General features: G+C 48.2%; 1 protein-coding gene and 1 non-coding gene across 4 annotated transcripts in view; both read left to right on the top strand.

The window, feature by feature from the left end:
- The first annotated feature begins 5796 nt into the window (after positions 1 to 5796).
- Positions 5797 to 26837, top strand: part of KDM4B (lysine demethylase 4B) — a 219573-nt gene continuing 198532 nt past the window's right edge. For all 3 annotated transcript variants that reach the window (XM_038772313.1, XM_038772312.1, XM_038772315.1), the window contains exon 1: positions 5797 to 5849. The gene's annotated coding sequence lies outside the window, so the exon portion shown is untranslated. The remainder of the gene's footprint in view (positions 5850 to 26837) is intronic.
- On the top strand, positions 14101 to 14161 carry LOC119920624. Its single transcript, XR_005448355.1, has one exon. It is a non-coding gene; the product is annotated as a U7 small nuclear RNA (small nuclear RNA).

The raw sequence follows: 26837 nt of genomic DNA, 5'->3' as shown, positions 1-26837 counted from the left end.
GTACCCATCACCGGGATGGTGGGGTGGAAGGAGGCAAGGAGGAGAGAGGAATATCTTGTACACTATCAAAGATGTATTTACTAGAGAGCGCTCTACAGTGCTCTGCACATAGTAAGCGCTCAATAAATACGATTGATGATAGAGAGGTGCAAGGGGGGAAACAGCAAGCAATTGTAAGTTGTCTACAAGAACAAAGCGCTGGGAGTCAACTTGACATCCCAGGAGGGGTGTCTAGGAGTATTCAATTCCTTGTAATGATAATAATAATAATGGTATTTGTTAAGCATTTACTATTTGCCAAGCACAGTTCTGTGTAATGTAGATATATGTTAATCAGTTTGGACACAGTCCCTGTCCCATATGGGGCTCACACTCTTAATCCCCATTTTACAGATAAGGGAACTGAGTCCCAGAGAAGTGAAGTGACTTGCCCAAGGTAACACAGCAGACGTGGTGGAGCCGGGATTAGAATCCAGGTCCTTCTGACTCCCAAGTCCGTGGCTCTGTAGTGAATGCCCACCAAATGCTCTCTCTTGTAGCGTTGGTTCCTTAGTGTTCCAGGGACCCACAGAGTAAGTTGGTGGGGAATAATAGTACTACTATCAATCAATCAATCATTTTTATTGAGTGCTTACTGTGTGCAGAGCACTGTACTAAGCACTTGGGAAGTACAAGTTGGCAACATATAGAGACAGTCCCTACCCAACAGTGGGCTAATAATATGTGGTATTTTTTAAATGCTTACTATATGCCAAGCACTGTACTGAGTGCTGGGGTAGATACAAGGTCATCAGATCCCACGTGGGGGTCATGGTCTAAGTAGGAGGGCGAACAGGTATTGAATCCCCATTTTGCAGATGAGGGAACTGGCACAGAGATATGAAGTGGCTTGCTCAAGGTCACACAGCAGACTGGTGGCACTAGGACCCAGGTCTTCTGATTCCTAGACCCGTGCTCTTTCCACTATGCCACACTGCTTCTGGTGAGGGTGGGGGGGCTGGGGAGAGAGACAGATGGGAAACTCGGGAACTAGGAACATCATAGGGACTTGACCTTGAATGTACCCATCCCTTCCCGAACCTGATTTTTGGTGTCTTAGGACAGTTTATTGCCTTCTGGAGAGGGCTCTTTGACTGTCCTTAGTATGAAATATCATCTTTTTTTTTAATGGTATTTGTTAAGCACTTACTATGTTGCAAGGCACTGTAGTAAGCGCTGGGATAGATACAAGCTAATCAGGTTGGACACGGTCCTTGTCCCACGTAGGGCTCACAATCTTGATCCCTATTTTACTGATGAGGTAACTGAGGCATAGAGAAGTTAAGTGATTTGCCCAAGGTTAAACAGCAGACATTTGGCGGAGCCAGGATTAGAACCCAGGTCCTTCTGACTCCCAGGCCTGGGTTCTATCCACTAGACCACGCTGCTCATCTTCGCTCCTGATAATACTACTACTACTAATAATGATAATAACTGGGGTAGATATAAATTAAGCAGATTGGCTATAGTCCCTGTCCCAAAGGGAGCTCACAGATAGGAGGAGGAACAAGTATTGAATCCTTTTACAAATGAGAAAATTGAAGCACGGAGAAGTTGTGTCAGGGCCAACTTCACACAGCAGGCAAGTGGTGCAGTGGGATTAGAACCCGGGTCCTTTGGCTCTCCGGTCTGTGCTTTTTCCATTAGGCCATGTCACTTCTCTCCTTAGTTCCTAGCTCACTTCCCCTCCTCTCCTCTTTTCCCCTTCTCTTCCGACCAGTTCTGGGTGAGCTTGGCTGGCTAGGTACCTGGCTGTGGTGGGAGCAGGTGAGGTGGAGGAAGAGGGGAAGGGCTCTGGGGCTTAGCCCTGGCCAGGCTCCATGCCATGCAGCTTTAGAGCGTTGAGGGAGTGACGGCTGGCGTAAGGGTCACTTGCTCATTGGGAGTGCTAGAGTGAATGGGGGAGGCAGTACAGCCTAGTGGAAAAAGCCCAGGCTTGGGAGTCAGAGGACCTGTGTTCTCCTTCCATTGGCCAGGGAGTCAGAAGGTCATGGGTTCATTCATTAATTCAATTGTATTTAGTGATCATTTTTTTAATGGCATTTATTAAGCGCTTACTATGTTGCCAACTTGTACTTCCCAAGCGCTTAGTACAGTGCTCTGCACACAGTAGGCGCTTAATAAATACAATTGAATGAATGAATGAATGCAAAGCACTGTTCTAAGCTCTGGGGAGGTTACAAGGTGATCAGGTTGTCCCACGGGGGGCTCACAGTCTTAATTCCCATTTTACCGATGAGGTTGTCCCATGGGGGGCTCACAGTCTTAATTCCCATTTTACAGATGAGGTAACTGAGGCACAGAGAAGTTAAGTGACTTGCCCAAATCAATCAATCAATCAATCATATTTATTGAGCGCTTACTATGTGCAGAGCACTGTACTAAGTGCTTGGGAAGTACAAATGGGCAACACATAGAGACAGTCCAAAGTCACACAGCTGACAGTTGGTGGAGACGGGACTTGAACCCATGACCTCTGACTCCAAAGCCCGTGCTCTTTCCACTGAGCCACGCTGCTTCTCTGCATTTGTTGTGTGCAGAGCATTGTACTAAGTCCTTGGAAAGTACAATACAGCAGTAGAGACAATCCCTGCCCACAACGGGTTTACAGTCTGGTGAGGGGGAGACAGACATCAATACAAGTAAACATAAATTATGTATATATATATATATATATATATATATATATATATATATACACATAAGTGCTGTGGGGTGGGGAGAGGCAGGGAAGAGCAAAGGGAGTGAGTCAGGTGATGTGGAAGGGAGGGGGAACTGAGGAAAAGGGGGTTTAGTCTGGGTTCTAATCACGATTTTGCCACTTTGCTGTGTGTGACCTTGGGTAAGTCACTTCACTTCTCTGGGCCTCAGTTATCTGTAATAATAATGATAATAATTATTATGGTATAAAGTGCTTACTATGTGCCAGACACTGTACTAAGCACTGGGGTGGGTACAGCAAATTGGGTTGGACACAGTCTCTGTCCCACATGGGGCTCACAGTCTCAATTCCCATTTTACAGATGATGTAACTGAGGCACAGAGAGTGATTTGCCCAAGGTCACACAGCAGATGAGTAGCAAAGCTGGGATTAGAACCCACAACCTTCTGACTTCCAGGCCCGCGCTCTACCCACTAAACCATGCGGCTTCTCATGTTGCTGCTGTAAAATGGGGATTGAGACTGTGAGCCCCATGTGGGACAGGGATTTGCTGGTATCCACCCCAGGATTTAGTACAGTACCTGGCACATAGTAAGCGCTTAAACAAATACTAGTTATTATTATTATTCTAGCTCTGTCATTTGTCTGCTGGGTGATCTTGAGCAAGTCACTTCATTAGACCATAAGCTCACTGTGGGTAGGAAATGTCTACCAAGTCTGTTATAGCATACTCTCCCAAGCTCTTGGTAAAGTGCTCTGCACACAGTAAGCACTCAATAAATACGATTGATTGATTGATTCTCTGCCTGTTACCTCATCTGTATAATAGGGATTAAGGCTGTGAGCTCCACGTGGGACATGGATTGTGTCCAAACTGCTTAGCTTGTATCTATTTAGTACAGTGCCTGGCACGTTGTAAGTGTTTAACAAATATCATTTGTTATTTTTTTTTATTGTAACAAAGTGGGGGCAGGGGCCAGTGGTACAGGGCTGGAGAGGGTCAGGCAAACTCCACAGAGCTAATGGGGCAGCAGAAACCAGTTTTTTAGGCTTTCCATTTATCGGTCTTGTCGGAGCCCTTTAGGGAGAACAGTGCCCTCACACACAGCTAGGAGTTTGGCAGGTGTGTGTGGGGGGGGTATTGGCCCTCTAATAATAATAATAATAGTATTTATTAACCACTTACTATGTGCAAAGCACTGTTCTAAGCGCTGGGGAGGTTACACGGTGATCAGGTTGTACCACGGGGGGCTCACAGTCTTAATCCCCATTTTACAGATGAGGTAACTGAGGCACAGAGAAGTTAAGTGACTTGCCCAAAGTTACACGGGGGAGCAGGGATTTGAACCCATGACCTCTGACTCCAAAGCCCGGGCTCTTTCCACTAAGCCACGCTGCTTCTCCAGACTGAGCTTGTTGTGGGCAGGGATTGTAACTGTTTATTGTTGTATAGGGGAAGCAGCGCGGTTTAGTGGAAAGAGCATGGGTTTAGGAGTCAGAGGTTGTGGGTTCTAATCCTGTCTCTGCCACTCGTCAGCTGTGTGACTTTCGGAGAGTCACTTAATTTATCTGTGCCTCAGTTACCTCATCTGTAAAATGGGGATTAAGACTGTGAGTCCCATGTGGGACAACCTGATAACTTTGTACCTACCCCAGCGCTTAGAACAGTGCTTGGCACATAGTAAGCGCTTAGCAAGTACCGTTATTATTATTGTACTTTCCCAAGCGCTTAGTACAGTGCTCTGCACACAGTAAGTGCTTAATAAATACGGTTGAATGAATGAATGTCACCCCGTGTAGAGCTGCACCACGACGCAGCAGATAGAACACGGGCCTGGGTGTCAGAAGGTCGTGGGTTCTAATTCCGACTCTGCTGCTCGTCTGCTGTGTGACCTTGGGCAGGTTGCTTTACTTCTCTGGGCCTCAGTGACCTCATCTGGAAAATGGGGATTAATAATAATAATATTGGCATTTTATTAAGTGCTTACTATGTCCAAAGCACTGTTCTAAGCGCTGGGGGGGGGGGGGATACAAGGTGATCAGGTTGTCCTACGTGGGGCTCACAGTCTTAATCCCCATTTTACAGATGAGGTAACTGAGGCCCAAGAAAGTGAAGTGACTTGCCCAAAGGATTGAGACTGAGAGCCCCATGTGGGACCGGGACAGTGTCCAACCCGATTTGCTCGTATCCACCATAGCGCTTAGTACAGTGCCGGGCACAGAGTAAGCGTTTAACAAATACCACAATTAGGATTATAGGTAAAACCTAGGCCCTAGGTACCCCTGTAGCATCCCCTTCCCTCCAAGCCTGGTCTGACCTGGCCCCGCTCTTCGCCTCGCCTCTCCTCCCTCTCGCCGGTGTGGCCTGCCCGTGCCCGCAACGGCTGTTGTGCCGGGCAACACGTACTCATTTCCCAGCCCGATAGCAGGGGCGGAGGAGAAAGAGGGGGACGTGAGTGACACATTTCTCAGCCTATGATCGCACGTCCGGCTCGCCCTCCCCGCTTCACCCCAGCCAATAGGAATTCAGCTGGTCTGCCCCGGGGGCGGAGCCGAACCTGCGTTGTCCACCCGAAGCGGTCCCGCCTGCCGGTTGGCGGACAGCCCCGCCCTTCGAAGCCCTGTCCTTTGGAGCCAATTGGAGCCGGGCAGGGCAGCGGGCACGTGGGAGGGTGCGGCGGGGCCGGACCAGGTCCGCCCCTTCAAAGCCAATGGAAAGGCCGGACCCCTCGACCAATCAGAGGAGGATGTCATTCCTAGTCTCCCTCCCTCCCCATTTCCCTTCTCCCGGCTTCTCCCCCGCTCTCTTCCCCCCGCCCCCCCACCCCTCCGCTTCCATTCAGGCCCGGGGCGGGTGCTGCTCCTGTTGATCGGCGGAGCGGAGGTGGGCGGGGCCTCCAAAAGAGCCAATGAGCAGGCGGGTGTGGGCGCCGAGGACCAATGGCGGGCGGGGCGGGGCGGGGCGATCGCGGTGGGAGCCTGCGCTGCGGTGGGCTCGACGGCTGAAAAGGGGGGGGGGGGGGTGGAACGGAACGAGCACGACGGGGGAGGAGGAGGAGAGTGGGGTTGGGGGGAGGGGGCGTTCCGGCCTGAGCGGAGGAACCGGCGACCGTTGCTTCGTCCGTGATCAGCTCGGGACGAAGCGCAGGTGAGGCCGCAGGGTCCTCGGTAGAGGAGGCCGCACCAGCTCTCCTCTCTCCTTCCTCCGCCCTTCCCCTCCCTCTTTTCCCCATTCTTCCCCCTCTTTTCCCCTTCCCGCACACCTTTCCGCCCGGGGCCGCCCCCCGGCGGAGGCGGCATGGCGGTTGGGCCGGCGAGAACCGTGGGGCCCAGGCCCCGCCGCTTCCTCACGACACCGCCCTCCCCCGCTCATTGTCTCCAGCGGCGCCCGGGCCCAGGGGGCGGGAGGGTGGTGGCGGCGGCGGCGGACGGGGGCGGTCTCCTCTGAAGGCGATTGAGCGCTTTACCGCCCCGGGCCGGGTCTCCCCTCCTCCGGGGTCCCCCGTCCCCATCCCTTGCTCTTTTTATTGTGGTGATGATTATTGGGATTCCGGGCGGGGAAATGGTTCCTCCGAGGGGCGTCCCTACCTCCCCCAGGCTCCGAGGCGCTAATTGGCATAACTGCGCTGTGCCAGCTCCTTCCCCCTTCGTCACCCGCCCCCCCCCCGGGGGGGCCGCGTCCCCACCCCTCCCAGCGTCGCTTTCTCTAGTGCATCCCTCCTCTTCACTGGCCCCCATCGCCCTGCCTCCTGTTTCTCCCCCCACCCCACTCGAGATCGGATCCCCATTGCCGTCCCTGCGCGGATCGGGAATTGGCAGGGGACAAGGACTAGGAGGTGGTGAGGCGGCTCCGGGGAAAAGGAGTTGGTGTACAATAGGGCGCGCGCGCGCGAGAGAGGAAGTGTGTGTGTGTGGTGTGTGCGTGTCGTGTGTGTGACATTTGGTAATTGGGGTGTGCGGGGCTTTCGCCCGGCGTCCAAGCCTCTGTTTGCTCGGAGCAGTCTCCGGGGGCACAAAAGGCGCATCGGATGGAGTTTGCGGGTGGTCTCGGGCTTGCAAGCGGGCGGTAAAGGCGGGCTGTCCCTCTTTCTGGACCTCCGGCTGCTCTGGCGTGTGCGAGGCGACTGGGAGCCACTTGAGGGTGCGTAGGGGCCAGTTGGGAGAAGGCTGGCTGGACCCCGGGCTTTCCCAGCCTAGAATCTATGCGACGGCTTTTAGGCTCAAATTGGGTACTTTCCGGGTAAAGTCCCTCCGCAGGTGGGGCTGTAGAAGCCCGGACTCGACTCCGGGATACAGTCACATTCCAGAAGGTGCAAATAATCAGTACCTATGGGCAGGCTGGAAGGGTTTGTGAGCATTTTGTTCTAGAAAGGTAGGTCGGTTCAGGTTGCTCGAGACGTTCTTTCTTTTTTTTTTTTTCCCCTCCTGGTTACCTGGCATTTTGACTTACTAATTAATTACAGGGAAAGCGGCCCGCCATGATTTGGGAGCACTTGCAAGGTGACTCCAGAAGTCAGAGAGGGATCGGTTTACAGGGAGATGGGGTGGTGGTGGTGGGGGGGTGGGTATTTCTCAATTGGGGAGCGGATTGCGTTTTTGGGGTTAAAACCGTGAATGTTTGGCAGGGTCTAAATGCCCGTGGCTCTTATCGAGCGCGTTCTGTGGGCAGAACACTGGACTGAACGTTTAGGAGAGCACAATGCAACAGAGTCGGTAGATACGTTCCCCGCTCCCGAGGCGCTTTTCGCCCGTATTGCATTTCTGCTTTTAGAGCAAGAACGAAGTGGAAAGGGATGCAAAAATAACTGAAATCTAGCAAAATGGCCATTCGAATTTAACTTAATCGGAAAAGAACCCACCTAAAACAGCCAATCCTGTAGTTTAGAGGTGTCCTACGAAGGAAGCTGAGTGATTACCATAAGGGAGCACTTTGGGGAAACTTCTGGAAACGGATTCTTGCGCACATTGCGCTAATTCGGGAAGAAAAGTCGATGCAACAACTTTGTCCAGTGTCTTCCTCAAACACCTCCAATTGCTGCCTCATTTCTTATTGCATAGAACGGTTCCCCCCGCCCCCCCCCCTCGCTATCAGTTTCAAGGTGCATCTCCCACCCACCTCTCTCCACACCTAGTTCGCACTTCACTTCCTCCAAGCCAACTTTAACTACCTCATTTGGCACTCTTCCACGCCAACCCACTGATCAACCATTTCCCCTCTCGACTCCACCAAACCATTTATTCTTCAAGGCCGTTCTGACGATGCCACTTTGGCACTCAAGTGTTACCTGCTTGTTATTGAATTCCCCACTTCTGCTTTTATCCTCATCTTCCTCTTTTAGTCATTGGGCGTTTAGCAACAATATTAATGGTATTTAGGTGCTTATAATGTGCTGAGTGTTGGGGTAAGTTAATCAAGTTGGAGAGCAGTGCTTTGCACATAGTAAGCGCTTAATAAATGCCATTATTATTATACATTCTCTGTCCCACAGTCTAAATCAGAGGGAGTAGGATTTAATTACTGTTGTCCATATTATGTATCATTAGTAAAATCCCCTTTTATAATAATAATTATGGTATTTGTTAAGTGCTTAACTGTGTGCCAGGCACTGTACTAAGCGCTGGGGTGGATACAAGCAGATGGGGTTCATTCATTGTTGTATTTGAGCGCTTACTGTGTGCAGAATACTGAGCTAAGCACTTGGAAGTACAAATCAGCAGCATATAAAGGCGGTCCCTACCCAACAACAGGCTCACAGTCTAGAAGGGGGAGACGGACAACAAAACAAGTAGATAGGTGTCAGTGCCATCAGAGTAAATAGAATTATAGCTATATACACATTATTAATAAAATATAGTAAAAATGTACAAATATATACAAGTACTGTGTGGAGGGGAAGGGGGCAGGGCTCTTGAGCATTGGGATGGCAGCGATTCTCACAAATTGGATCATCCTCACTGATCAATCGAAGGTAGTTAATGAGTCCTGCCCCACGTGGGGCTCACGGTCTCAATCCCCATTTTACAGATGAGGGAACTGAGGCCCAGAGAAGTGAGGTGACTTGCCCAAGGTCACACAGCAAAGTGGCAGAGTCGGAATTAGAACCCATGACCTTCTGACTCCCAGGCCCTTGCTCTGTCCACTACGCCATGCTGCTTCTCGTGCTGCCTCCATCTTTTATGATGGAGGTCGGCCTTTAGTTAATCTCCTGTCGGCTCAGCTCATCCCCAAGTAGTCTGGGGCATCAAAGAGATTTGGTCCAAAGGCTTATTACAGGAGGCATTGCTACAGTTCCCTCTTGAAAATTTGGACTAATGAGAAACCGAGACCACTGATCCCATTTCAGCTGACTTCTACCTTGTCCCCTCACCAGACCTTGCTGAGGAGGAAGAAAATCGAACTGTTTTATTCTATGCCTCATTCATTCATTCAGTTGTATTTATTGAGTGCTTACTGTGTGCAAGGCAATGTACTAAGCACGCCCCACCTGCAGGGCTCACCCTTCAGGGCAGGGCTCTTGAGCATTGGGATGGCAGCGATTCTCACAGACTGGATTGTTATCACTGATGAATCGAAGATATTTAGTGAGCACTTATTGTGTGCGGAGTCCTGAGGCTAAGCGCTTGCACTTGGGGGAGAATTCAATTCAATTGTATTTATTGAGCTCTTACTGTATGCAGAGTACTGTACTAAGCGCTTGGGAAAGTACAGTACAGCAGTAAAGACAGCCCCTGCCCACAATGAGCTCACAGTCTGGGGGGAAGGGGGAGAGGAGACAGACATCAACACGAGTAAAAAGACATCAATATAAATGAAATTACAGATATGTATAAGTGCTGTGTGGCTGGGAGGGGGGAAGAGCAAACGGAGCAAGTCAGTGTGACTCAGAAGGGAATGGGAGATGAGGAAAAGTGGGGCTTAGTCTGGGAGTACAATGCAGCAGAGTTGTATTGTCCAGCCCTTTCACATTTCTGGGACTTGTCCCATTTTAACAGGCACTTAGTACCTTCTCGACTCCTAATCCATGATGGGATCACTCATTTTTACAGGGATCTTATTATTATTAAGTGCCGTCGAGTTGCCTCCAATTCATAGCGACTTCATGGATATACTTTCTCCAGGGCGTCCTGTCCTCTGCCATATTCTGCAACCTTTCTAATGATGGTTCCGTTATCGATGTTATGGAAAGTTACAGGGATCTTGGGGTCTGGAATCTGTGGCATATGGTCAGCAGTTTTGTGCTGATATGTCCGTGCCCATCCAGTTTGCAATCTACTGAAGCAGACGAGGCGGGCTGACAGACTTCCAGGGACAGAGCACAACAAGGATAAAAGCCCATCAAAAAGTGTGAGGGCTAAAGGGAAACTGGATTGAGTAGGGTCAGGAGTCAAGCCCTTCCCCCCCACTTTTCCTCTTCTTCCACTCCTTTCTGCATTGCCCTGACTTGCTCCCTTTGTTTTCCTTGGCCCCCCACTGCCTCCCAGGCTGTAAGCTCGTTGTGGACAGGAAATGTGCCTGTTTATTGTTGTACTTTCCCAAGCACTTAGTATTCATTCATTCATTCATTCAATCGTATTTATTTAGTGCTTACTGTATATGCAGAGCACTATACTAAGCTCTTGGAAAGTACAATTTGACAACATATAGAGACAGTCCCTACCCAACAACGGGCTCACAGTCTAGGAGGGGGAGACAGCAAAACAGAACAAGTAGACAGGTGTCAATACCATCAAAATAGAATTGCTCTGCACATATTCAGCTCTCAATAAATACGAATGAATGAATGAAGGTCACTTCCCTTGCCCCAAAACTGGTTTCCTGGTGGCTTCAAGTTAGCACTAAAAACATCCCCACTTCACTCCTTTGGAGGGACTTTAAATAGGGTTGATATATCGAGCACTGTACTAAGCACGTGGGAGACTACACCAAAAGAGTTGGTAGACACATTCCCTGCCCACAACAAACTTGCACTTCTAGGAGGACGCGAGTGTTGCTTGTCCCTGTGATTCTGATATTCTTTTTTGGGGGTAGGGCTTCCTGGCCAGCATCAGCGGAATGTGTCGAGTCCCTTATGTTGGGCAGAGCACGGTACTAGGAGGATTGATTACCAAGGAAGTGAAAGACATGATTCCTCCTTCAGAACTTACAGTCTGATGAGCCCAAAAGTTGATCAGGTCTTTTGTTCATTCCTGCAGTTTTCCTGGCTTTATCGGGGGGGTCATTTTGCCCAGGGGAAAGAGCAGGTGGCTGGGAGTCAGGAGACTTGGGTTTTAATCCTAGCTCTGTCGCAGATCCGCTGTGTGACTTGGAGCAAGCCCCTGAACCTCTCTGTACCCTCTCTGTAAAATGGACCCCAAAAAACCCAGGACTACTTCCCTCTGAGACCAGGAGCTCCGGGTAAGAGAGGAACAGTGTCTGATCTCTGCCAACACTTTTGCACAGTGCTTTGCCTACAGTTAGTAAGTGCTTAAGGCGTACCATAGTAAATCCCAAAGAAAAAATCTGTCAGGGCCTTCTGTGACCTTTTGGATTTTAAGCACTCAAGCCATACGGCGGTCATCCTCGTTTTTCAGATCTGCCAGACCACAGCTCTCCCCACCTTCAGATTGCACCCCCCCAAGCCGTCCCTGATTGACTTCTCCACACCCCAAATTGTATCAAGCCCAGCAGCCTCCCTCTGTACGTAGGTACTCACACTCATCCCCTCAGCTCTTCCAGACCTGTGCTCTATCCACTAAGCCATTCTGCTTCTCTAAGTGCAGAACCAGCTGTCTGCTTGTTCGCTGTGTGGCCTTGGGTAAGTCACTTAACTTCTCTGTGCCTCAGTTACCTCATCTGGAAAGTGGAGATTGAGTGTGAGCCCCATGTGGGAACAGGGACTGTGTCCAACCTGATTTACTTGTATCCACCCCAGCCCTTATTACAGTGCTTTGCACATAGTAAGTGCTTAACAAATACCATTATTATTATTCAGTCGTGGCATCTAGTACCTGTTGTAGGTATCCTTTTCGTTTGTCCTCCGCTTCCCCAGTTTTAAAATTGATGTCTTAATTGTTGGGGCAGGGTTCGGGTCTACCAACTCTTGTGTTGTACTCTCCCTAGTGCTTAGTACAGTGCACACAGTAAGCGTTCAATAAATATCATTGATTCCCTTGTCCCAAGGAGAAGGACAGTGTCTTGGGCTTCCGGTGGACTCTCTCAAGGGCTTTGCACATAGCAGGAACTTTTTTTAAAAAAATATAATAATAATGATGGCATTTGTTAAGTAGTTACTATGTGCAAAGCACTGTTAAATGGTATGTAAGTGTTTACTATGTACTAGGCACTGTACTAAGCACTGGGGCAGATAAAAGGTAATCAGGCTGGACACTGTCCCTGTCCCATATGGGGCTCAGTCTTCACCCCCAATTTACAGATGAAGTAGTTGAGGCCCAGTGAAGTGAATTGCTCGAGGTCACAGAGCAGACAAGTGACAGAGCGGGGATTAGAACCCAGGCCTGGGCCCTATCATTCATTTATTCAATTGTATTTATTGAGTGCTTACTGTGTGCAGAACACTGTACTAAGCACTTGGGAAGTACAAGTTGGCAACATATTGAGACGGTCCCTACCCAACAACGGGCTCACAGTCTAGGCCTTATTGCTTCTAAATCATGAAATGCCATCCGTTGATCTACAGTTACTAGTTATGCCCAGTTCAGGATGGCGGTACGGGGGAAGATTAATGGAACGGCTACCCAGTTGATGCCACCCATATGGACAGTCCATCTGGATAGTTGAATGGGAATTTATGGGCTGTCCACCTGGAGGAAACCGAGGGTCAGTCCTTCCCGCCTCTAACACTGGCCAGTGTTGACCATTGAGTCATGAGCAAGAAGAGCAGAAATATCTTTTTAGAATGATTTGATTTCCAAGTTGATGCGGCTTTGCGTCTCTACTGGCGTCCATGAGTCCTTGAAGTAGCGTTCCGAAGAACCTCACTTTGGTGGTTGGTTCTGGCCGAGGAGATTTCTGATCTGACGATCCTTTTGGGTCGGAATGTCGGTCTTGAGCGGGAGGTGCTGGAGAAAGAGGTAGCCCCAGATGGCTGCCACTAACCTCGGGTGTGGGATTGGGGTAGAGGGAGGGAGGTGGAAAGTGTTTTCCTGGACAGAATGTCCACTGGTGGACTGTACTGTAGTAGTGGACCTTTGGAGTTTGTCTCTGAAATACAGTCATTCTCTGCCTGAGGCTTCAATTTAGAAGGGAGTGGTGGGGAATGGGCAGCATTGGAAATCCGGGAGTGAGGGGACCCAGTGGATCTTCCCATCCCGAAACCCGATGCTATGGTAGCTTGCGGCCGGTCATGTCCCCCGGTTATCCTTTGATCCCTGGGGTAGTCGTGCAGGCCGGAAAATGGCTGAAAGTTCACTTTCCAGTAGGGTTTTATTTGCTCTGCCATCCTGGCTCATCTGTACTCCTTTCTGCTTCTTGCCATGACTATTGCTCTTTGTTACTCTGGCTGGGCAGCCCGGCCTCGTGCCTCTGGGCGACGATTCCTGCCGTTGAAGCGGCCATTGGGTTCGTTTGGTAGATGGAGATTAGGCGTTAGAAAACAAAGGCTTGTGCCTACTCCACCAGAATGAAGTCGCAGTCCAGAGCATCGAAAAATAATACCGGCCCCGGCACGATTTTTGCAGCCGCAGACCTCGACTTACATTTTTCTATACCATGTCACAGTGACTTGCCTGTAAGACGTAAGGCACCCTGATGAGTAATGTTTTTTGATTTGCTCCCAATATTAAGTTGCTTTTTATATTTTTGCCGGCGCACAGATGAGAGCTTTGTTAAGAGAAAAACAGCTTTTTGTGTTATCCCGGGTGCCGGAGCAAGAGAACCTAGCTTGTCCATTCTCTTGGGAGGGAGTGTTGAGAGAAAACCCTGTCATCCAGTCAATCGATCAATTGGCGGTATTTATTGAGCGCTTGGGAGAGGACATTATCAGAGTTGGTACCTGAAGAGGGAGGGAGAGGTTGAGGAGATAGCAGTAATAATACTGATAATGATGGTATTCATTAAGCACTTACTATGTGCCAGGCACTATACTAAGCACTGGGGTGGGTAAAGCATGTCTAGTTGGGCACAGCCCTTATCCCATGTGGGGCTCACAGCCTCAACTCCATTTTACAGATGAGATACCTGAGGCACGGATAAGTGAAGTGACTTGCCTGAGGTCACCCAGCAGACATGTGGTGGATGTGCCCTTTCCTTTCCACCATGAAATGGCTAAAGCCAAGATGACACGGGTGTCTGGGAAGGCTTTTGCTTCCTAGCTTTTGGGGCCTTCTGGTCAACCCCTTTGGATAGTGCCTGCCACATAGTAAGCACTTAACAAATATTATTATTATTATCATCATCATTAATATGTTACAGGTCTTTTGGAATCTGTCTAGCAGGCTTTCCGCTGTCGTTGGGAAGCCCATTATTTTGAGAAGCAACATGACCTAGTGGAAGGAGCCCAGGCCTGGAATTGAGGATGAGGGTTCTAATACTGACTCTTCCTCGTGTCTGCTGTGTGACCATGGGCAAGTTACCTCATCTGTAAAATGGGGATTAAGACTGTGGGCTCCATGTGGGACAGGGACTGCATCCAATCTGATTAGCTTGTATCTACCCCAGTGCTTAGAATAGTGCTTGGCACGTAGTAAGTGCTTAACAAATACCACCATTATTATTATTTAGATACAAACTAGGGGGGAGCTTGATCCAATCTGCAGACATTTTCCTGTCCTCTATTCGACTTCCTTTTCCAACCCAAACCACTGTGAGTGTAGAGATTTTGGTGATGGTAGGAACGGAAGCCTATTGGTTTTTTCTTCCTAATGTCAGTTTTAAGATCTTTGGGAAGCAGCGTAACACAGTGGAGAGAGCTTGGGCCTGGGAGTCAGAGGACCTGGATTCTAATCCTGGCTCCACCACTTGTCTGCTGTGTGACCTTGTGCCAGTCACTTCACTTTTCTGTACCTTGGTTCCTTCATCTGTAAAATGAGGGATTAAGACTGTGAGCCCCACGTGGGACATAGACCATGTCCAACCGGATTATCGTTTATCTACCTCTTCGCTTAGTACAGTGGCTGGCAAGTAATAAGTGCTTAACAAATACCATAAATATATTTTGGGAAGGGAGAGGGACACTTAAAAGCGTGAATCCAGTTGGGGGGAAAAATTTAGTGGTTAATAGACATTCTGGATCAGGATTAGGGGCCCAGCCAAGGGTTGGCAAATTTCATTGGCTGCTTTATCAACCTTGGGAATCAGATCTGGAGGCAGGGGAAACCCCATTTGTATCTGGATTGAGGACGAAGCATGTATCTCGTTTAACTGAGAGACAGGCTATTCTTTGCATCATCAAAACTTGCACAATTGCCCCTGTGGAATGGATGACACAACATTCAGCCCCACGGGTTAATCTCATTAGCGTTCTTTAGGGTCTGGTCAGAAGTGATATTGTGCACATTGTTGCTACTGGGGTGGCCATAATTAGGTTTCAAAGGCAACGCATTGTGTGGATGAATAAGGACGGTCTCGCTTCATTCTTTAGTTTCTGTTTACTTTAGGACAAAAGCACCAGGCAACTAGGGCATCTCGGACACATTTTGTAAACTCCTCGGCAAATGCCCGGAGCTTCCCATTTTTGTTTGTCCGGTCCCAGAAAGCAAATCAAATCTGGGACTTAGGGGGTCAGGTGGCCTGTAGCTATCTGGTGTACAGTGTGTCTGCTTCTTGCTTCTTGGAATATTTTACCTTTTTAAAATTTCTTTTGGCAGTGGCAATTGCCTAACCTGCATTAGGAGACTGCGTTAGAATGCTCGGATTTGACATAGTCCACAAGGCTATGGAACCTGAGCACAGCGTACGGAGGAAACGATTAACCAGTTTGTTTTGCTGTGACCTGTGTTTTCATGACACAGTTTGAAATATAACATGATGTAAGAATTCGGGGCCATTCTTCCTCCCACGTAAATCTCTTCTGGTATAATACGCTTCACCATTTGGCCCAGGGAGATTTGGTGTAGGAAGAAACAGTTGTGGGCACGCATGTGGCATTTGCCTGAGCCTTATTGTACTGTGGGCCACGTGATAATATGCATTACAGCATCTCACCCCCCCGACCAGGTTCTCTTATAATAATAATAATAAAAATAATAATAATAATGGCATTAAACGCTTACTGTGCGCAAAGCACTGTTCTAAGCACTGGGGAGGCTACAAGGTGATCAGGTTGTCCCACGGGGGGCTCACAGTCAATCCCCATTTTACAGATGAGGTAATTGAGGCACAGAGAAGTTAAGTGACTTGCCCAAAGTCACACAGCTGACAAGTGGCGGAAGTGGGATTTGAACCCATGACCACTGACTCCAAAGCCTGTGCTCTTTCCACTGAGCCACGCTGAAGGTTATATTCTTGCAAAACCTCGTATTGAGGTAAACTCGCCCCCATGTATTTGCAGGATTGACCACTACCCACAGGGCATGAGCAGTTTTTTTTTTTTGAGAATTTGGACCCAAGCAGGCTCGATGTCTGAAGAATGTGTCCGGATCCCATTCTGTTCATTCAGGCGCATTCATTGAGCGTGTATTGTGTGCAGAGCACTGTACTCAGCACTTGGGAGAATACAGCAATAAACAGACACATTCCCTACCCACAACGAGTTTACAGTCTTGGGGTGGGGGGGGGGAGACACAGTAATATAAAAAAATAAATGACAGGTATGTATTTAAGTGCCGTGGGGCTGGGAGGAGGGAAGAACAAAGGGAGCAAGTCAGGGTGATGTAGAAGGGAGTGGAAGAGGAAGTGGGGTGCTTAGTGAGGGAAGGCTTCCTGGAGATGTGCCTTCAATAAGGCTTTGAATCTGTCCTGAAAGCGTGGTTATGGCTGAACCAGGCGTATTTATCGCACAGAAATTTAACCATATGTGGCAAGGACATAAAACCTTCTGGTAGTGGTTACTGTGACATTTGTTTCAAAAGAGGTGTGCATCAAAAGGCATCGCTCTCCCAAAACTCATTCTCATTGAATCGAGGATCACTATGATGTGATTTCCCCACCCCCATGATAAGAGGTTTTTGAAGAACTCAACTCCCCAGACCCCGTTTGGACTTAATAGTACTTTCATGTTTGGTTAAAAAAAAAAATCACTTTTTAAAAATAATTGTGACAGCTCCAAACAGTTAATGACAGAAGAGCCAAGAAGGATCTGAACCAAATTTTGATTGCTTGGAGAATTGAATAAAATTGCTCCCATAGATACTTAAAAACCGACTTTGGGGCTCTACTATGGCTGCTGATGTTCCTGTAATACCACGTCATGACTTCAGAAGAGAAAAAGAATGTCACGGGTGAAGGTAGCCTTAGCAGCTGCTGCCACAAGTGCATTTTGCCTAGGCCAGCCACTACTGGCTGATTTCATGTTTGAAGACCACCCCCCAAAAAGCAAACAAAAAACAAAAAAACCCAGCCAACCATTCAGTTTGGCCAAATGGCAGTGTGATTTGTCCCCCCCAACCGCCAATTGGATGCTTTCCAATCATTATTCCTCAAATCATTTTGTAGGATAGGCCCCAATCCAATCCCATCCATCTGGCAATGGCATGGAAGTGCTTGGGAGAGTACACTACAACAGAGTTGTTAATTATGGTACTTGTTAAGCAGTTACTATGCATTAAGCACTGTTCTAAGCGTTGGAGGAGATACAAGGTAATCAGGTTGGGCACAGTCCCTATCCCACATGGGACTCACAATCTTAATCCCCATTTTACAGATGTGGGAATTGAGGCCCAGAGAAGTGAAGTAACTTGTCCAGTGTCACACAACAGACATGGGGATTAGAACCCAGGTCCATGCTCTATCCACTCAGCCATGCCTTTTCTCTCAGCACTTGAGAGAGAACAGAGTTGGCACAGAGTTGGCAGATATGATCCCTGCCTTCAATGGGTTTACAGTCTAGAGGATGTCAAACCCTGGAGTTTACAAGTGAAAAACTCATCTTTAACACATTTCAGTCCAGTGTGATAAATGATCATACAGGGTTCAGGAAAAGCAGCTCTCTTTGGAAATGTGGAGATTAAGTATTTTTATGAAAACAAACTCTTTAATATGCAACTAGTTTAAATGGACAGTAAAAAGGGCTTTATTGCATCTCTCTTGGGTGCTTTTTTGGAAGTTTAATGGTCATCCTCCCCCCTTTTGGTGGTGATATGCATTTTAAGATTTGAATTTTTTGTTTGGTTCCTCTTGGTGAGAAGATGCCCTTCAGAAGATGTTCTGCATGTTTTAGCTTTAGAACATGAAATCATGATCTGCTTAGACTCGGCAATTTGGCGCCATCTGGATTGAACGGGTGTGGAATTTTTTGAAGAAGGAAGTTTCTTGTATCGGAGCCACCTATCTTATCCCTATCAGATGACTTTGAGAAGTTGCTGTAATGGGATTTATCGAGGTCCCATTGGGTGTGATGCCCTATACTAAGCTCTGGGGAAAGTACAGTAGAAAAGAGAGACCTGTTTTTTCCCCACAAGGAGTGTACACACTAATTGGGGAAGCAGAGAGAAAAATATGTACAAATGGAGTAATCAGAATAAATACCTGAATGTATGATTGAATACCCATATAATAACATGTGTAGGTACTAAAGGCAGGTATTAAAAATTCATACGTGTTAGAGATGGCTGGGGTTGGGAAGGCTGAGAACTAATCAGGGAAGGTTTATTGGAGGAGGTGTGATTTTTTTTTTTTGTTTTTAGGAAGGCTTGGAATTTGGGGAGGGGGGCTTTCCAAGCTGCGGGAACAGTGTGGGTAAGAGGATGGAGGTGGGAGAAGTGGGAGTGAGGTCCAATGAGAAGAACTCGGGAGAAGCGGGTGAAGAGAGCAGATATGTGAAGCTGATCGTCAGAGTCTATGCTTGTTGTGGAAGCTTCTTAGGGGTTTGAAAAAGGTTTAGGCCCTGTTGTGACTGAGCTGAGGACACTGGTAAGGGGCCAGGTCCTGAGGATGGTCCGATTGCACATTTTGGTGTCTTGGCTCTTTTCCTACCACCTCTTAGAACAGTGTGTTTCACATAGTAAGCGCTTAATAGATATCATCATTATTATTATTACCTCTGTCACAGTGCTCTTCCAGAAGGCATTTTAATTTCTCTCTCTCTCTCTCTCTTTCTCTCTCTGTTTTTCTGTTTCTTTGCGTGTTTCTCTCTCTCTCTCTCTCACTGTGTCTCTGGGTGTTTCTTTCTCATCTTCACTCGAGTGAAAATCCTAGAACATCTAGTTTTGTTGGGTAACCTCAGCCTCGAGACATAGACTTTGAAAAGTCCAACAGTGTTGTAGCCTGGAGCTCATTAAGATCATTCATTCAGAAGTATGTGAGCAAGGCACTGTTATGAATGTTTGAATATATACCTGTCATTTTATGTATTTATATTGATTCCTGATTACTTGTATTGCTGTCTGTCTTCCTACCTCTAGACTGTGGGCCAGTTGTGGGCAGGGATTGTCTCTCTTGGTTGCTGAATTGTACTTTCCAAGTGCTTAGTACGGTGCTCTGCACACAGTAAGTGCTCCATAAATACAATTGAATGAATGAATGAATGTTACTAAGTGCTGGGGAAAGGAACAAGGATGAGACTTAATCACAGCCCCTAGCTAGCTCAGAGGGGATCACAGTCTAGAAAAAGGGAGTGGGGGGAGGAGGTTGGTGATGGACCCATAAAGCGAGATGAAAATGAGAGACCAAACATAGGGCAACGAGGACAGCGATAAGTGCTACAGCGCATTATGGCCACAGAAACGACTTAAAGGTGGCTCTGCGCTCTGGCAAGAAGCAGGGCTTAGTTCAAGAGCCATGAGCTTCCGAATGTTCTCCAGTGGGGTCAGACAGGAGGAAGGCCCAGGTAGCCCTGGAGGGGTGACTGGGATGGGGGGGATGGGCCACTCAAAATATTTCCTTTAGAAATTCAAATGAAAGCAATGCGGCAAAGAATGGGGATCCTGATAGTCATCCCCTCCTTGGGCAGGGCTGGGAGGGTTGGGGGAGGCAGACATTGAAACTGTATTCTCCGGTGCTTTTCAAAGGAAACTCAATCAATCAGTGGTATCTCTTGAGCACTTACTATGTGCAGAGCACTGTTCTAAGCACTTGGAAGAGTACAGTACCACATAATTAGGGATGTTCTCTGCCCATAATAAGCTTACAGAGAGATTTCTAATAATAATAATGAAAGTGGTATTAGAACACTTGAGAAGCAGTGTGGTCTAGTGGATAGAGCACGGGCCTGGGAGTCTGAAGGACCTGGGTTCTAGTCCCGGCTCTGCCACTTGTCTGCTGTGTGACCTTGGGCAACTGGCTTCATTTCTCTGGGCCTCAGTTACCTCATATGTAGACTGTGGGCCCCATGTGGGACGTGGACTGTGTCCAACCTGATTACCTTGTATCTACCCCAGCACTTAAGGGGAAGCAGTATGGCGTAGTGGTTAGAGCATAGGTCTGGGAGTCAGAAGGTTATGGGTTCTAATTCCGGCTCTGACACTTGGCTCCTGTGTGACCTTGGGCAAGTCATCTCACTTCTCTGTGCCTGTTACCTCATCTGTAAAATGAAGACTGACTGTAAGCCCCTTGTGAAACAGGGACTGTCCAACCCGATTTGCTTCTATCCACCCCAGTGCTTAGTACAGTGCCTAGCACATAAGTGTTTAACAAGTACCATAATTATTAGTATTAGGATAGTTCCTAGCTCCTAGTAAGCACTTAAATACCATTAAAAATAAAACCAACTTGCTGCGTGCCGAGCACTCGGGCAGATATATATGACAATCAGGTCAGAAACAGTCTCTGCTGTTGATACCAGGCTCGTGGTCAAGTAGGAGGGAGAACAGGTATTGCATCCCCATTTTTTTCAGATGAGGAAACTGAGGCCCAGTGAAGTGGCTTGCCTAAGGGCCAACAGCAGGCAAGTGGCATAGCTGGGGTTAGTAACCAGATCCCCTGGCTCTTTCCATTAGTCCAAGCTGCTTCCTACTCTCTGGAGTCTGAGATTACTATGGCACAGCTGTCACTGAGTAGGGTGTGTGACAGTTAACCCTGAAGCAATTAAATATCTCACCAACATTCTGCAGTCTTACCCCCTGGGTCAGTTGTCTAATACAAAACCTTCAGAAGCTGTTCAGCTTTAGACTTTGCTCAGGTTGGAGTCAGGATTTTGATTCTTCCGCCACTCCAAATTGGCATCTCTCTGAGGTTCGTGCGTTTAAGATTCCTTTGGAACTTTGATTCTGTTCTGACCACCCAGCTCCTCTGGTAGGGGTTTGGACAAGAGGCGGGGTTCTAATCTCTGCTTTTAGTTTTTGGATTTTGGTTTTGCTCGTCCGTCTAGTTGAGTCACTGCAGCTGCCGTAAAGCATAGAATCTGGGTCAGTGTGTCACACCCACTTGTTGGGAGGCTTGAGAGTGCTGCTCTTCAACAGAGGGGGAGTGATGGGTGTAACTTATAGTGGTATCTCACCAGTTCTGAGTTCCAAGCAGTGGAAGCATCGAAAGCCGATCCTGTAGACCAGTTTAGTGAAGTCCTGCGGCGAAGGCCTCATTCCATTTCCTCACACTCAGTATATACTACTGATTGATTATGTGATTCTGGATAGACCCCCAATGGGGAGCCATTGGGAATTGGTCTGAGTAAAGCTGCCAATTTTCCACTTAGAACACTAGGGGCTCCTTCAAATTTCATGGACTAGGTCTATTTTGGGGGTGTTCTGTTGGCTTGGAACCTTTTTTATTGAGCATTTGGGTAGCGGTTTGGGTTTTCAGAGAAAGCAAGGAAGCACTTGTGAAGCAATTGGTATTTTAGAGTGTGAATTCCCTGAGGGACAGGACTCGTCTAATTCCCATCTGTGTAGTTTTTCCCAGCACTTAATACAGTGCTGTGCATGCAGCAAGTGCTGAATAAATACCATTATTACTGCTTCTCTGGTATAGGTGGGAAGTAGGCGAATGGTTCTGAGCATTCAGTCTGCCTTTTCCCCACTCCTCAAGAACCTCCAGTGGTTGCCCATCCACCTCTGCGTCAAACAGAAACTCCTTACCTTTGGCTCTAAGGCGTTCAATCAACTCTCTCCCTCCTGTCTTACCTCGCTGATCTCCTATTACAAACCCAGCCTGCACACTTTGCGCCTCCAATGCCAACCTACTCACTATAACGCGATCTCGTCTATCCTGCTGCCGACCTTTTTGCCTGTGTCCTGCCTCTGACCTGGAACACCCTCCCCCCTGCCTATCGGACAGAGGACAGTCACCCTCTCCGCTTTCAAAGCCTTTTTAAAATCACATCTCTTCCAAGAGCCCTCACTTCCCCTACTCCTTCCCGCTTTTTGCATCAACTCTGCACTCGGATCTGTCCCCTTCAAGCACTTGCTATTCACTCTACCCTCAGCCTCATGGGATTTATGTCCATGTTCCTAATTTATTTTCATGTCTCCCTCTAGACTGTAAGTTCATTGTGGGTGGGGGGAACAGGTTCACCATCTCTGTCTCGTAATCTCCCCAGCGTTGAGTCCAATGCTCTGCACGCAGTAAGCCCTCAATCAGTACCATTCATTCAGTCGTATTTATCGAGCACTTACTGTGGGCATTGTGTGTACCGTTGATTGAACAGCTCAGCAGTTAAGGCTGACTTACCACATAACGAATATCCACCTGGCTCTGGAAGCGGAGGGTCAGGGTGGATCATCTGGCGGTGTTTGGCGGTTGAATGTTGGATTGGGAAGGGGGAGATGGGGGGCGGGAACACCGCGGCCCGGACACGCACCATTTCTTCAGGGCAGAGTGGGCCCAAGATCTCTGCCGGTCTGTTTACATCTTGGATTCTTACCGCGGCTATTGGCCAGGGCAGATTCGACTAGCACCAGGCCCTGGGCTGTTGACTCTTGGGCATCTGAATAGTTTCATTTTTCAATGTGTTTGTCTTTCCCTTGGATGGGGAGCCCCTCAAGGGGCCTTGTCCGGAGGGCTTGGGTGAGGCCAACGTCCACCTCCGCTCTTGCCCAAGCGTCTCTTTCAGAACGGTTGTGCCTAGGTGTGAGTCTGTAAAATGGAGCTAAAGAAGAGGGCCAAGATGAGTCTCTACAAAGCCCTTTTCTTGTGGTGTGTGCCCCCTCCCCCAACCACCATGGGTGCTCGATGAGCACTGTTTAGGGGTGCTGGCAAAATATTGCTTTGGAGTGGTATCCAAGGTTTGCTGAGGGTTTTGAATTTTCTACAGAGTGGGTTCCCCACTCCCATGAAATTGCTTTGTGGGGCTGAGCTGTACGTTTGGGGCCAGGTCCCTATTTCCCTTGGGATTTGGGGGATCCTGGAAAGAGAATTCTTTTGCCACTGCCGTTGCTGTTCCATCTTGCCCAGCTTTGGCACCGTCAAGTCTGATTTCTGCACAGGGAGTTATGTGGCCTCATTGGCTCGGGCTGGTTTGGGTCACACGTCAGAAGCTGGCAGGGGACTTTTCAGGAAACTTTGACATCTCCTTGTTGGGCCTGGCCAGGAACTTTCAGACCGTTGCTCTGGTTTTCCCTGTAAGAGGCTGGTGCCCAATTAGACCCAAGATTTCATCGGGCCTTGGTTTGACATATCCCAGGAGTCTCCAGGCTATTGGGTCATTGCGATTAGCTGTAGAAGGTGGAGGTGGCCAGTTTTTCCAAACTTGCATCTTGGTCAGGAAGCTGGAGAAGAGGGCCTGCTATGGGGAACTCTCTTTGTCCCCTTGGGAACACCATTCTGGTGCCCCCTTGCCTCTAGAGTCAGGGAGAAAGGGAGCTGCATTCACCCCTCCCCCTGCCCCACCCCGGCAGCCCCCTGGAGCTCTTAAACTGCTGCTCCTTGGAGGCAGGGAACATGTCTATCAAACAATGTATTGCCTGCTCCCAAGCCCTTAATCCAGTGATCCGCATACAGTAAGCGCTCAATCAGCACCCCTAAAGCAGCGTGGTGTTGTGGATAGGGCACGGCCCTGGGAGGTCATGGGTTCTAATCCTGGCTCTGCCACATGTCTGCTGTGTGACCCTGGGCAAGTCACTTCACTTCTCTGTGCCTGTTACCTCATCTGAAAAATGGGAATTGAGACTGAGCCCCCTGTGGGATCGGGACTATGTCCAACTTGATTTGCTTGTATTCCCCCCCATTCCCCCGCACTTAGTACAGTGTCTGGCACTTAGTGCTTAACAAATACCATTATTATTATCACTAGTATTGCAAAGCAAAGACATGTGCCCCTGTATCCTTGCCTTTTGAGCAGAAAAATCTCAAGGCCCTTGGGCACCCTCTAGGGCCCTACCTGACCCTCCCCCTTACTCTAGAGTTGGGGTCCTCAGCCAGAAGGGGAAGGGACCCAGATGGGAAAACTCTGAGGTTGCTGTCAGGGATTCCTTGATAAGTGGGGTCCAGCCCCATCTTGCTTTCCTGCTTCCACATTGGTGACTGGAGGTGGGAGAAGAGACTGCCCCAAAAGTTGGCCTCCCGGGTACCCGCTGATGTCTGGGGCTGGTGCCCCACTAAGGAAGAGCTAATTCAGTATAGTAAAATCCCACTTGACCCCTCTGTGGGGCTTGGAAAACCTGGGCTCTGATGGAAATGTGTCTGAATCATTCAGCCTGGTAACAGGCAACTAAATTGGTTGTTTATGGTTATGGTATTTATATTATATTTATATGGTATTTATGGTGTAACACTATATGCTAGGCACTGTTCTAAGCAGTGGGGTAAATACAAGAAGCAGCATAGCTCAATGGAAAGAGCACGGGCTTTGGAGTCAGAGGTCATGGGCTCAAATCTCAGCTCCTCCACTTGTCAGCTGTGTGACTTTGGGCAAGTCACTTCACTTCTCTGGGCTTCAGTTCCCTCAGCTGTAAAATGGGGATGAAGACTGTGAGCCCCCCGTGGGACAACCTGGTCACCTTGTAGCCTCCCCAGCGCTTAGAACAGTGCTTTGCACATAGTAAGTGCATAATAAATGCCATTATTATTATTATTATTATTATTATTATTATTATTATTATCAGGTTGGACACAGTCCATGTCCCACAGTGGGGCTCACAGTCTTAAGCCCCATTTTCCAGATGAGGGAACTGAAGCCCAGAGAAGTGAAGTGACTTGTCCTAAGGCACCCAGCAGACAAGTGACTGAGCTGGGATTAAAACCCAAGTGCTGCTGACTCTCAGGACTGTGCTCGATCCACTAGGTTAGCTTAGGTTGTGCTCTCCGCCTAAAGGTCAGAGCTGCACAGAGGCCTGGGTGAATGATTTGAACTCTGCCTGTGCCAAGATGGCTTTTTTTTTTCTTTTTCTTTCCACTTCCAGTGGATGGTCAACGAATTACTGCTGGGCCAGTGGCAATCATTCAGTCATATTTATTGAGTGCTTACCATGTATGGGGCAATTCATTCAATCATATTTATTGAGCGCTTACTGTGTGCAGAACAATGTACTAAGCGCTTGGGAAGTACAAGTTGGCAACATACAGAGACGGTCCCTACCCAACAGCGGGCTCACAGTCTAGAAGGGGGAGACAGACAACAAAACATATTAACAAAATAAAATAAATAGAATAAATATGTACAAGTAAAATAGAGTAATAAATACGTACAAACATATATACATATATACAGGTGCTGTGGGGAGGGGAAGGAGGTAAGGCGGGGAGGAGGGGGCTCCTAGTAGTGATAGCAGTAGTAATAATAGTAGTAGCAGAAGTAGTATTCATTCATTCATTCATTCAATCATATTTATTGAGAGCTTACTGTGTGCAGAGCACTGTCCTAAGCACTTGGGAAGTACAATTCAGCAACAGAGACAATCCTTACCCACAGTGGGCTTACAGTCTAGAAGGGGGGGGAGACAGTCATCAAAACAAGTAAACAGGCATCAGTAGCATCATTATAAATAGAATTATAGATATGCACACATCATTAATAAGAATAAACATAATTATAATTATAAATATGTACATATATACACAAGTGCTGTGGGGCAGGGAGTGGGGTAGAGCAAAGGGAGTGCATCGGGGCGATGGGGAGGGGAGGGGGAGCAGAGGAAAGGGGGGCTTAGTCTGGGAAGGCCTCCTGGAGGAGGTGAGCTTTCAGTAATAATAATAATAATAATTATGGTATTTAAGCACTTACTATATGCAAAGCACTGTTCCAAGCGCTGGGGGAAGTTACAAGGTGATCATGTACTAAGCGCTTGGGAGAATACATCACAGCAATGTAATAGACACATTCTCTGCCCACAAAAAGCTTACAGTCTAGAGGGAGAGACATTCATTAATATGTATAAATAAAATATGGATATGTATAAAGTGCTGTGCGGGCCAGGGTGGTGAATGAAGGGAGCAAGTCAGGGTGGTGCAGAAGGGAGTGGGAGATGAGGAAATGAAGGCTTAGGGAAGGCCTCTTGGAGGAAAGCTGCCTCCAATAAGGCTTTGAAGGTGGGGAGAGTAATCATCAGATATGAAAAGGCAGGGTGTTGCAGGATGTGGGAGAGTGGTAGGTGGTGAGATAGATGAGATCGAGGTACAGTGACTAGGTTGGCATTAGAGGAGCGAAGTGTCTAGGCTGGGTTGTAGTAGGAGAGTAGCAAGGTGAGGTAGGAGGGGACAAGGTGATTGAGTGCTTTAAAGCTGATGATGAGGAGTTTGATGTGGAGGTGGATGGGCAACCATGGGAGGCTTCTTGAGGAGTGGCGGGGAAACATGGACTGAACGGTTTTGTAGAAAAATGATGATCTGGGGCAGCAGGGTGAAGTATGGGCTGGTGAGGCAGGGAGGTCAGCAAGGAGGCTGATACAGCAATCAGGGCAGGATAGGATAAGTGGTTGGATTTAATGTGGTAGCAGTTTGGAGAGGAAAGGACAGATTTTTAGCAATGTTGTGAAGGTTGAACCAACAGGATTTAGTGATAGGTTGAATGAGAGAGAGGAGTCAAGGATTAGACTAAGGTTACAGGCTTAGGAGACAGGAAGGATGGTGGTGCTGTCTACAGTGATGGGGAAAGTCAGGAGGAGGCAAACAGCTTCATGCTCTTCCGAGGAATGTTCAAGCTCTTACCCCTGGCCTTTGGTCCCCTTGGAC

This window comes from Tachyglossus aculeatus, chromosome X1, assembly GCF_015852505.1.
Source record: "Tachyglossus aculeatus isolate mTacAcu1 chromosome X1, mTacAcu1.pri, whole genome shotgun sequence".
Lineage (NCBI taxonomy): Eukaryota > Metazoa > Chordata > Mammalia > Monotremata > Tachyglossidae > Tachyglossus > Tachyglossus aculeatus.
The sequence above is the reverse complement of the archived record's forward strand: the minus strand, read 5'-3'. Positions and strand labels throughout refer to the sequence as shown.